Source organism: Amblyomma maculatum, chromosome 11 (genome assembly GCF_055883805.1).
Source record: "Amblyomma maculatum isolate TAMU_Amacu chromosome 11, ASM5588380v1, whole genome shotgun sequence".
NCBI classification, from domain to species: Eukaryota; Metazoa; Arthropoda; class Arachnida; order Ixodida; family Ixodidae; genus Amblyomma; species Amblyomma maculatum.
In genome coordinates, this window is record NC_139354.1 from 118,854,384 (window position 1) to 118,863,960 (window position 9,577).

The 9,577-nt window shown below is 50.7% G+C and overlaps 1 pseudogene; it reads left to right on the forward strand.

The window, feature by feature from the left end:
- The first annotated feature begins 2,190 nt into the window (after nucleotides 1–2,190).
- Nucleotides 2,191–3,255, forward strand: LOC146174853 (uncharacterized; annotated as a pseudogene).
- The last annotated feature ends 6,322 nt before the right edge of the window (nucleotides 3,256–9,577 follow it).

Here is a 9,577-nt window from a genome sequence, read left to right on the forward strand (position 1 = left end):
CCACTGCGATGCAGGGCTCCTTATTCTTCGGCGCGGCGCAGTAGGCCTAGCGAAGCATCTGGCTTTGTCACGGAGAAAGGTGACATAGAAGGGTCAAACCTCGTTGTACGTACGTCTGGATGGTATCCTTAGATCCCGCTCGTCATCAGGAATCTTGTGATATCAATGGAAGTATTGTAGGTCTGACTGACTAGGGTAAAGAAACGAAATCAGCGGAGCTCGTGTGGAGTTCTTCCGTTCTCACGTTTAAGCAACGTTGCGTTTCGATGGAGGCGAAATGAAGTCGACGTCCGTGTGCTGGGCGATGTCAGATCCTTAAGGGGTCGAAATTACACCGCAGCCCCCTTTACGGCACCGCTTTCTCTGTTTCCACTTTCATTCCCACCTTCCTCCTTCCCTTACGGCGAGGTTTAGGTATAAGTTCAGGTGTCCGCAAAATGTGTCCCCCGCCGGGGTGACGCAGTGGTTACGGCGCTCGGCTACTGTTCCCAAGGAAGCGGTATCGAATCCCGGCCTTGCCGGCCGCATTTCCGTGGAGTTGAAAAGCAAGGCGCACTTGTGCTGTGCGATGTCAGTGCACGTTAAAGAACCCCAGGTGGTCGAAATTTCCGGAGTCCTCTACTGCGGCGTCTCTCAGCCTGAGGCGCTTACCGGCGTTAAACACCACTAACCAAACCAAGCAAAATGGGTGTGCAGATACAGCGCCTTTTTTTTCCTATGAACCAATTTATTATTATTATTATTATTACTATTATTATTAATATTATTATGATTATTATAATTATAATTAATATTATTATGCATGGCTGGAACATAGTGAAAGAGCGATAGCTAGAAGAGGTGTAATGAATGTGAATGTCGTCCTGGTAGTAAAAAAGGCCTCATTGGAAAGAGAAAATCAAAACATATATACTGTTAGCATGGCTCCGCACGCACAGGTATCGAGTGTCATAGCACCGTCAGAGATATCAGCAGCAGTCTACCTGCCATAACTTTGCAGGACGGATAATCATTTTCTTTTGCAATGAAGTTTCTAAGTTAATAGTCACACTACGAGGCATTTATTTTTTTGCGTTGTGGCATAAGCCAGCACTCTATATTAAATCCTGAAATTCAGTTCAGGTCACTATTAAATATTCGACGCGCATTTGAAATTGTAAACTAGGGTAAATTCCGCCACACTCGCAATTCAGTTCCAAACATCTTTGACAATCGCGACAGATGGGCTCAGTGGCAAACCTCCACAATCCCAGACACCCTCAATACCGAAATCGCAAACAGCCGCATCCTTCTCACATAGGAGGCACACGGCGGTCTGCAAAGACGGTAGTGAACAAACATAACACTCTTCTCAAAAGTCCCATCGCAACAATGGCTAAAGCGATTGAAGCCTATGCAGGACAGTTGGCATGTCAGGAATGGGGTCCGCTATGTAAATGCATAGGCGGAATCTCGGCTTGAAAGACACGTGGACATTTTTCCGCTGTCTGCTGGATCCAGATCAATACTACTCAGTTCTACTCACTATTATTTAGCAAGAACAACCAACAGAAAGGTTATCCGAATCGTCCATAAATCTGCCTAAAAGATGACGACCTTCTCCAAGCCTTGAAAGAATAGTGCCTAACTACCACTATTAGCCCAACACTCCCGGACTACCGCTCCCACCCGAGCCCCAAATTAGACGCAGACATCTCGGCATGGGAAATACTGGCAGCCATGTACAACCTTAGAACAACATCAACCCAGGGGATTAGAAAAAAATCACTAACAGGAAGCTCAGGAACCTGGTTGAGCGCCGTACATGCCAGACCTCTTCAACGATTTCTAGCAAAATCATGTGCTTCAGCGAAATGGACATGTGATGACACAGGTGCGCATATTTCCACGCAGCCTCGCCTTTTTATCGTCCGGCCGAGCAATACATGTCCGCACACTGGACGCCATTAGCGATAAAATACTGCGCCAACCGAAGCATGCGCCAGCGAAGTGGCTACACAAAAAAGGCTACCCAGTTAGGAAGAGCGGCTTTTTTCCTTCCGCTACTGAGACAAGTATTTCATTGGTATGCTCGACTGCTGCCATTGCTACTCGAATAAAAAGTTATTACGTTTTTATGTTGGAATTGTCCTTCAGCAGAAACGACATCACACATCTGGTGACCCAGACTACGGACTATAACCCATCTCCATGGACGAGCAAGACCAACAGCTTCAGGAACGGTACGGCCAACTCAAAGCTCCCGTGAAGTGCCATCCTGCCGTCTCCGCCGAGGACGTCAGAACCCCGGCACACGGCATTCCGTACGCTATCCCGTTCGATGTCTGGCGTGTAGCTGTCAAGCCTCTGCCGTTTTGGCCGTATTCATCCGAGATATAGTTCGTCCAAGTCGAGGCCCACTTCATCCTCGCACACATCACGCAAGACCGGACCCGCTGCGATTATCTCGTCTTCCACCTCGATGCCCGCTAAGCCAAAGAGGAACGGAATATCCTTGGCAACCGACCAACGGCCAAGCTTTACGAAAGCTTCAAAACCTAACGCATCTGCCGCTGGCCACTATCGGAAGACCAGAAACTGCGCCAACTACAGCTCGCTGAATTTGCTGGGCGCAAGCCTTCGCAGCTACTCCGCCGCATACGTGCTCTCTCGGGCAACATGAAGTTCAGGATATATACTGCCAGCACTCTGGCTTCAAAGACTTACACCTAACATCAAGGCAATTCAGCAGGCTCAGCTTAAGGTACTTCTTGACCAACTTGCTAGGATCGCTGATCGCGTCATTCAGACCTGTTCGCCACAGTTCTTGCCCACAGCACAGGCTGTCGCCATACTGGTGAACACCACAAGCCTTGCGCGCCATATCGACAATATCAATCGACAGTTTAGCTCCTTCCAAGACGCCTGGATCAACACTTGCCGACGCGCCACCGGCAAAGCCGAGACCATAACACCACATCGTCGCACCAGCCTGGTGACGAGGGCCGGTGCAACTACCATCGACACCTCGTGGACAGACCACGACAATGTCGACCACCATGCTTCGCTGGACAAAAGGGAAATGCTAACGGCTGCTCCTGTATACGACTGCGAACTGACAACTTGGCGGCCGTCGCATCTTCGTCCCCTATCAAATTACAACGCAGCGGTTCCTTGCCGACAGCGGTTCCGACACCTGCTGCTACCCACGAGCCAATCTTCAAGGTACCCGTCCTCCTTCATCTTTCGAGCACCGCGCTGCAAACAGGTCAATAATGAACGCACGGCTCGCTCCACCTAAACGTCAAGCTTAAAACCCTATGCATTCATTGGAATTTTGTCGTCCCCGACGTCATAGAGCAAATCTTCGGCTCAGATTTTTTTAGCACTACAAGCCCCTAGCTGATTGCCTTCACGACTATTCATCAAAGCGATAACGGGATATTCTTCGCTAGCACAGCCAACAACTACCCACCAGCCAAGCGTCAAGGTACGTGGTGCTGAAAATTATTCACCGTACTACGCCATCCTCACCGAATATCCTGGTTTGGCGCGCCCTAGCGGGTTGTAGCACACCACTGTACACTACACCCGGACAATCCCAGACCCCACAATGTTTTGCGTGCCCATCACCTTGCCCCAGAAAGTGTCAGTTTCAAGCGCTGCTCCATGAGGGTATCGCCTGCCGCTCTGATGTCCCATGCGCCTCGCCACTTCACCTTTACCCGAAGAAAACCGAAAGCTGGCGCCCCTGTGGGGACTACCGTACCCCGTCCACCACATACCACACACCACATTCTCCGGGCCACACTTGATGATCATTCTTTCCAGCTGAAGCACTGCGTCCTAACGCTGCATGAGCTAACAAGTGAATTATTTTCTGTCGATTCTGTGAGTGCGGGAACACCTAACAAATTGGCATCAAGGCTTTGTAAGTAAGCCCACAGTAGCTAGACTACGTGTAACACAATGTCGCACCTTCTCGCTGTTGAAGTATAGCTGTAAACAGAACATAAATACAAGCTCATTGACTTCACTAATTTATTTATGAGCTCAAAACGCATCACAAAATTTAGCTTAAGCGCTTTACTACTGAAAGTTTGAATATTCAATGGCTGTGAGTAGAGAATAAATAGTTTAAAGGCGCAAAGCACAGACTAGACACATAAGTAGGTGACAGGACGAAGCGCCATGCAAGCGCCATGGCGCTTCGCCTGGGTGAGAAATTCGCCTGGGCGATAAAGTGGTTACCCGTACGCGAGCTTCGTGGGTGTAGCCTGAATGTCCAGGTTGAAGGTAGCGCTGAGACCAAGGGTCACAGCTGGAATGGCTTCGAGCCAGGTCGAGTTTGGATGGCACATGATGGCTACTTTCAACTCTCGGTGGAAACGCTCGATCATCCCATTAGAGCAGGGGGGTAGCTGGTGGTCCTCGAGGCGAGCAATCAGCCTGCGAATAAGGCCGAGGCGACGTCTTTCTCAGTGATTCCCTCGAGGAGCCAAACTTAAGACCACCGAGTATACCATCGGTTGCGGTACGGCAGTAGCGATATGGTGCAGCATGGAAATGGGCCCTGTGATGTCAAAGTGGATGTGTTAGAATTGACCAGAGAGCCGGGGGGAAAACTCCGATTGGGGAATTGACGTGCCTGCTGACTTTAGAGTACTAGCATTGAATGCAGGAGCAGGCCCAGTCACAGCAATCCTGCTGCATGGAGGACCAGGTATAGCGGCTGGCCACGAGGCGTGTACAGGCGCGTATGCCGGTGTGGCTGAGATTATGGAGCTCGTTGGAGAGGCCACAGCGATAGAAAAAGGGCAAGTAACACCTGCCTAATGCTGTTGTCATGTTGCAGTAGGTAGTCGCTGTCGATCCAGGCATGGGGACTTAATGCAGCTGTAGTGAGGACCCCCTTAAGAAGTTCTTGCGGTTCGACCGCCATAGTCTGAGCCTTGGCGAAGGCGTCAGCTGTTATCTGCAAAGAGCTGGTAGCTGCCACACGTGAAAGCGCGTCGGCGAGCACGTTGTCCTTCCAGCTTACATGTTGGATGTCGGGGGTAGACTGGGCAATGAACAAGAGCTTGTTCTGCTGGAAAAGCGGGAGTTTGTTGCTGTATTGAGAGAAAGCCTTGGTCAGAGAGCTAATGGAGATCTAACACATGAAGAAAAACAACTAGGTTGTGCTTTAGTAAACCATCCATTTTCCTGCATTAAAGCGAGATTGCGTGCCTGCATCCTACGTAGCGACACGTGTATTTGCTTGTCCACTTCTTGATAGGGTGGTCACTTTTTCCATATATTGAGTTCCCTATTTGAATAATCTTTCAGTCCCTAGTCAGCGCTCGTCTTGTGTTTCTTTGATCTGGTGCTTGTCGTTTGCGCTGTTTTTCCACCCACTAGGTCATAGGATATGGTCGGCGTAGGTAATGTTCTGCTGAGCTTTTAGAATGTGGCGCTAGTGTTGTAATGCTTCGTATTGTCATGGTGTGAAGTCTCTGATCAGAAGTCACCGCGGGACACAGGAGTTACAGAAGTCACAGTGCGGCAGGAAAACTAGCAGGCACGCTTCAACAGAAGAACTTCAGTTTGTTCGCCTCGAGGAGGAAATTTAGCTTAAGCGCTTTACTACTGAAAGTGTGAATATTCAATGGCTGTGAGTAGAGAATAAATAGTTTAAAGGCGCAAAACACAGACTAGACACATAAGTAGGTGACAGGACGCAGCACCATGCAAGCGCCATGGCGCTTCGCCTGGGTGAGAAATTCTCCTGGGCGATAAAGTGGTTACCGTACCACGCCATCCTCACCGAATATCCTGGTTTGGCGCGCCCTAGCGGGTTGCAGCACACCACTGTACACTACACCCGGACAATCCCAGACCCCACAATGTTTTGCGTGCCCATCACCTTGCCCCAGAAAGTGTCAGTTTCAAGCGGTGCTCCATGAGGGTGTCGCCGGCCACTCTGATGTCCCATGCGCCTCGCCACTTCACCTTTACCCGAAGAAAACCGAAAGCTGGCGCCCCTGTGGGGACTACCGTACCCCGTCCACCACATACCACACACCACATTCTCCGGGCCACACTTGATGATCATTCTTTCCAGCTGAAGCACTGCGTCCTAACGCTGCATGAGCTAACAAGTGAATTATTACTTCAGTTTCTTCGCCTCGAGGAGGAAATTTAGCTTAAGCGCTTTACTACTGAAAGTGTGAATATTCAATGGCTGTGAGTAGAGAATAAATAGTTTAAAGGCGCAAAACACAGACAAGACACATAAGTAGGTGACAGGACGAAGCGCCACGCAAGCGCTATGGCGCTTCGCCTGGGTGAGAAATTCGCCTGGGCGATAAAGTGGTTACCGTACCACGCCATCCTCACCGAATATCCTGGTTTGGCGCGCCCTAGCGGGTTGCAGCACACCACTGTACACTACACCCGGAGAATCCGAGACCCCACAATGTTTTGCGTGCCCATCACCTTGCCCCAGAAAGTGTCAGTTTCAAGCGGCGCTCCATGAGGGTATCGCCTGCCGCTCTGATGTCCCATGCGCCTCGCCACTTCACCTTTACCCGAAGAAAACCGAAAGCTGGCGCCCCTGTGGGGACTACCGTACCCCGTCCACCACATACCACATACCACATTCTCCGAGCCACACTTGATCATTCTTTCCAGCTGAAGCACTGCGTCCTAACGCTGCATGAGCTAACAAGTGAATTATTTTCTGTCGTTTCTGTAAGTGCGGAAACAATTAGATGAACGTCGCTTTCTTCGCCTCGAGGAGGCACACGCTCGCGATCAGCGCAGAGGGAAGATAAAGAATGCAGCGTGTCATCGCCCCCCCCCCCCCCCCCCCCCCGGGTACAAGAAGCATCGCCCCGATGCTGGAAGTGTGGGTAGAGATAAAAAGAAACAAACAAAACTACCATTGCACGAAGGGCAGTTGCTCGCGCACAGAAAGAGTCAACTCTATCGGTCGTAATACGGTTTCAGGCGGACCACGTGGACCACGTCCGGGAGCGTGGAGCGTCGGGAATTTTTAGATCCATCAGGAACAACCTCATAGTTTAGGTCCCCAACTTGGCTTACCACTTTGTACGGGCCAGAGTAACGACACAGCTGTTTCTCACTGAGGCCTCGTCGACGTACAGGAAACCAAACCCAGACACGGTCTCCAGCTGTGTACCGGGCGTCACGGTGTCGGAGGTTGTATCGTTGGGCATCGCGGCGTTGCTGATTCTGATTTCGCAGCCTGGCCAGCTGACGGGCCTCTTCGGCGAGGTGCAGAAAGGTGTGAACATCTGCTTGTTGGTTGCCGTCGTCTAGATGTGGTAACATGGCATCAAGCATTGTGGTCGCTTTACGGCCATGGACCAGACGGAAAGGTGTCATGTTCGTTGTTTCCTGGACCGCTGCATTGTATGCAAAGGTAACGTACGGGAGCGCTTCATCCCACGTTTTGTGCTCTACGTCGACGTACATTGAGAGCATGTCAGCGAGTGTTTTGTTCAAGCTTTCGGTCAAGCCGTTCGTTTGAGGATGGTAAGGTGTCGCCTTCCTGTGTTCAGTATGACTGTGAATTAAAATCTGCTGCAGCAATTCGGCTGTAAATGCGGCTCCTCTGTCAGTAATCAAAATCTCCGGTGCGCCATGGCGCAGGACCACGCAATTGACGAAAAACTTTGCAACCTCCAAGGCAGTACCATTGGGTAGAGCGGAGGTTTCCGCGTATCGTGTAAGGTAATCTGTAGCAATAATGACCCACCGGTTACCGAAGTGTGAAAAGGGAAATGGTCCCAGCATGTCCATGCCAATCTGCTGGAAAGGCCTCGATGGTGGGTCTATTGGCTTCAAGAGTCCGGTGGGCTTAGTCGGCGGCACCTTACGACGCTGACAGTTGCGACACGTTTTCACATAGTGTGAAACGTCTGAGTTAAGTCGAGGCCAGTAGTACTTTTCCTTGAGCCTTGCAAGCGTGCGGGTGACTCCCAAATGTCCAGAGGTTGGCTCATCGTGGCAAGCTTGTAAGATTTAATCACGTAGACACATAGGTACAACAATCAGGTACGGCGTTCGGCTGGCGGAAAAGTTTTTCTTCATGAGGACACCATTGCGCACACATAACGATGACAGAGCACGCTTGAAAGCTCTCGGAGCGGTTGTACATGCACCGTTTAGATAGTCCATGATGTGCCGAAGTTCGGGATCTGCAGATTGTCTTTCAGCGAGGCACTCTGTCCTGATGGCATTTAACAGTATGGCCTCATCAGGAATTTCATCTGCGGGGGGATCTACAGGGGCACGTGAGAGGCAGTCGGCGTCCGAATGCTGACGGCCAGATTTGTACGTGACAGTTATGTCGAATTCCTGTAATCGTAGACTCCATCTTGCAAGACGGGTTGAACGGTCCTTTAGGGTTGCAAGCCAACAAGGGCATGGTGGTCAGTCACTAACTTGAATGGTATCCCGTAAAGGTATGGCCGGAATTTCGACGTCGCCCACACAATGGCTAGACATTCTTTCTCTGTCGCAGAATAGTTTGATTCGGCTTTAGATAGACAGCGACTGGCGTAAGCGATTACACGTTCTTGGCCGCCTTGGATTTGAACTAGAACGGCGCCCAGGCCTATGTTGCTTGTATCGGTGTGAAGCTCCGTGTCGGCGTTTTCGTCGAAGTGAGCCAATATGGGAGGTGTTTGTAGGCGGCGTTAAAACTCTTTGAATGCTTGTTCCGGTGGTGCGTCCCAAGTGAAAGGCGTGTCTGTCTTTGTCAGACATGTGAGGGGCTCGGCGAGTCGAGCGAAATCTTTGACGTAGCGCCGGTAGTAGGCACATAAGCCAAGAAATCGTCGAACAGCTTTCTGGTCTTGGGGCGGAGGGAAGTTGGCAATAGCTGTGGTTTTCTCTGGATCCGGCAGGACACCAGCGTGGCTTACGACGTGCCCCAAGAACTTGAGCTCCGTATAAGCAAAATGACACTTCTCGTTCCTTAGCGTAAGGCCAGAGGATGTTACGGCTTGCAAAACAGTTTCAAGGCGCCGAAGGTGCTCCTCGAACGTTGGAGCGAAGACCACAACGTCGTCAAGGTAAACGAGACATGTCTGCCACTTGAGATCTGCAAGTACGGTGTCCATAAGCCATTGGAAAGTAGCCGGCGCAGAGCAGAGACCAAAGGGCATAGCCTTGATCTCGTAGAGCCCATCCGGAGTAATAAACGCCGTTTTCTCGCGGTCCCTCTCATCTACCTCTATTTGCCAGTATCCGGATTTCAAGTCCATTGAAGAGAAATATTTCGCGGAGCAGAGACGATCCAGAGCATCGTCGATGCGTGGCAGAGGATAGACGTCTTTCTTTGTAACTTTGTTTAGCCGGCGGTAATCCACACAAAACCTCAGTGTACCATCCTTTTTCTTCACAAGAACGACAGGTGCAGCCCATGGACTCCGCGAGGGCTGGATGACATCGTCGCGAAGCATCTCTTTCACTTGGCGAGTGATAGCGGCGCGTTCAGTCGAAGACACTCGGTGAGGTGACTGTCTGAGAGGTGGCATAGTATCATCCGTAATAATGCGATGCTTGGCGAGATCGGTTCTGCCAACAC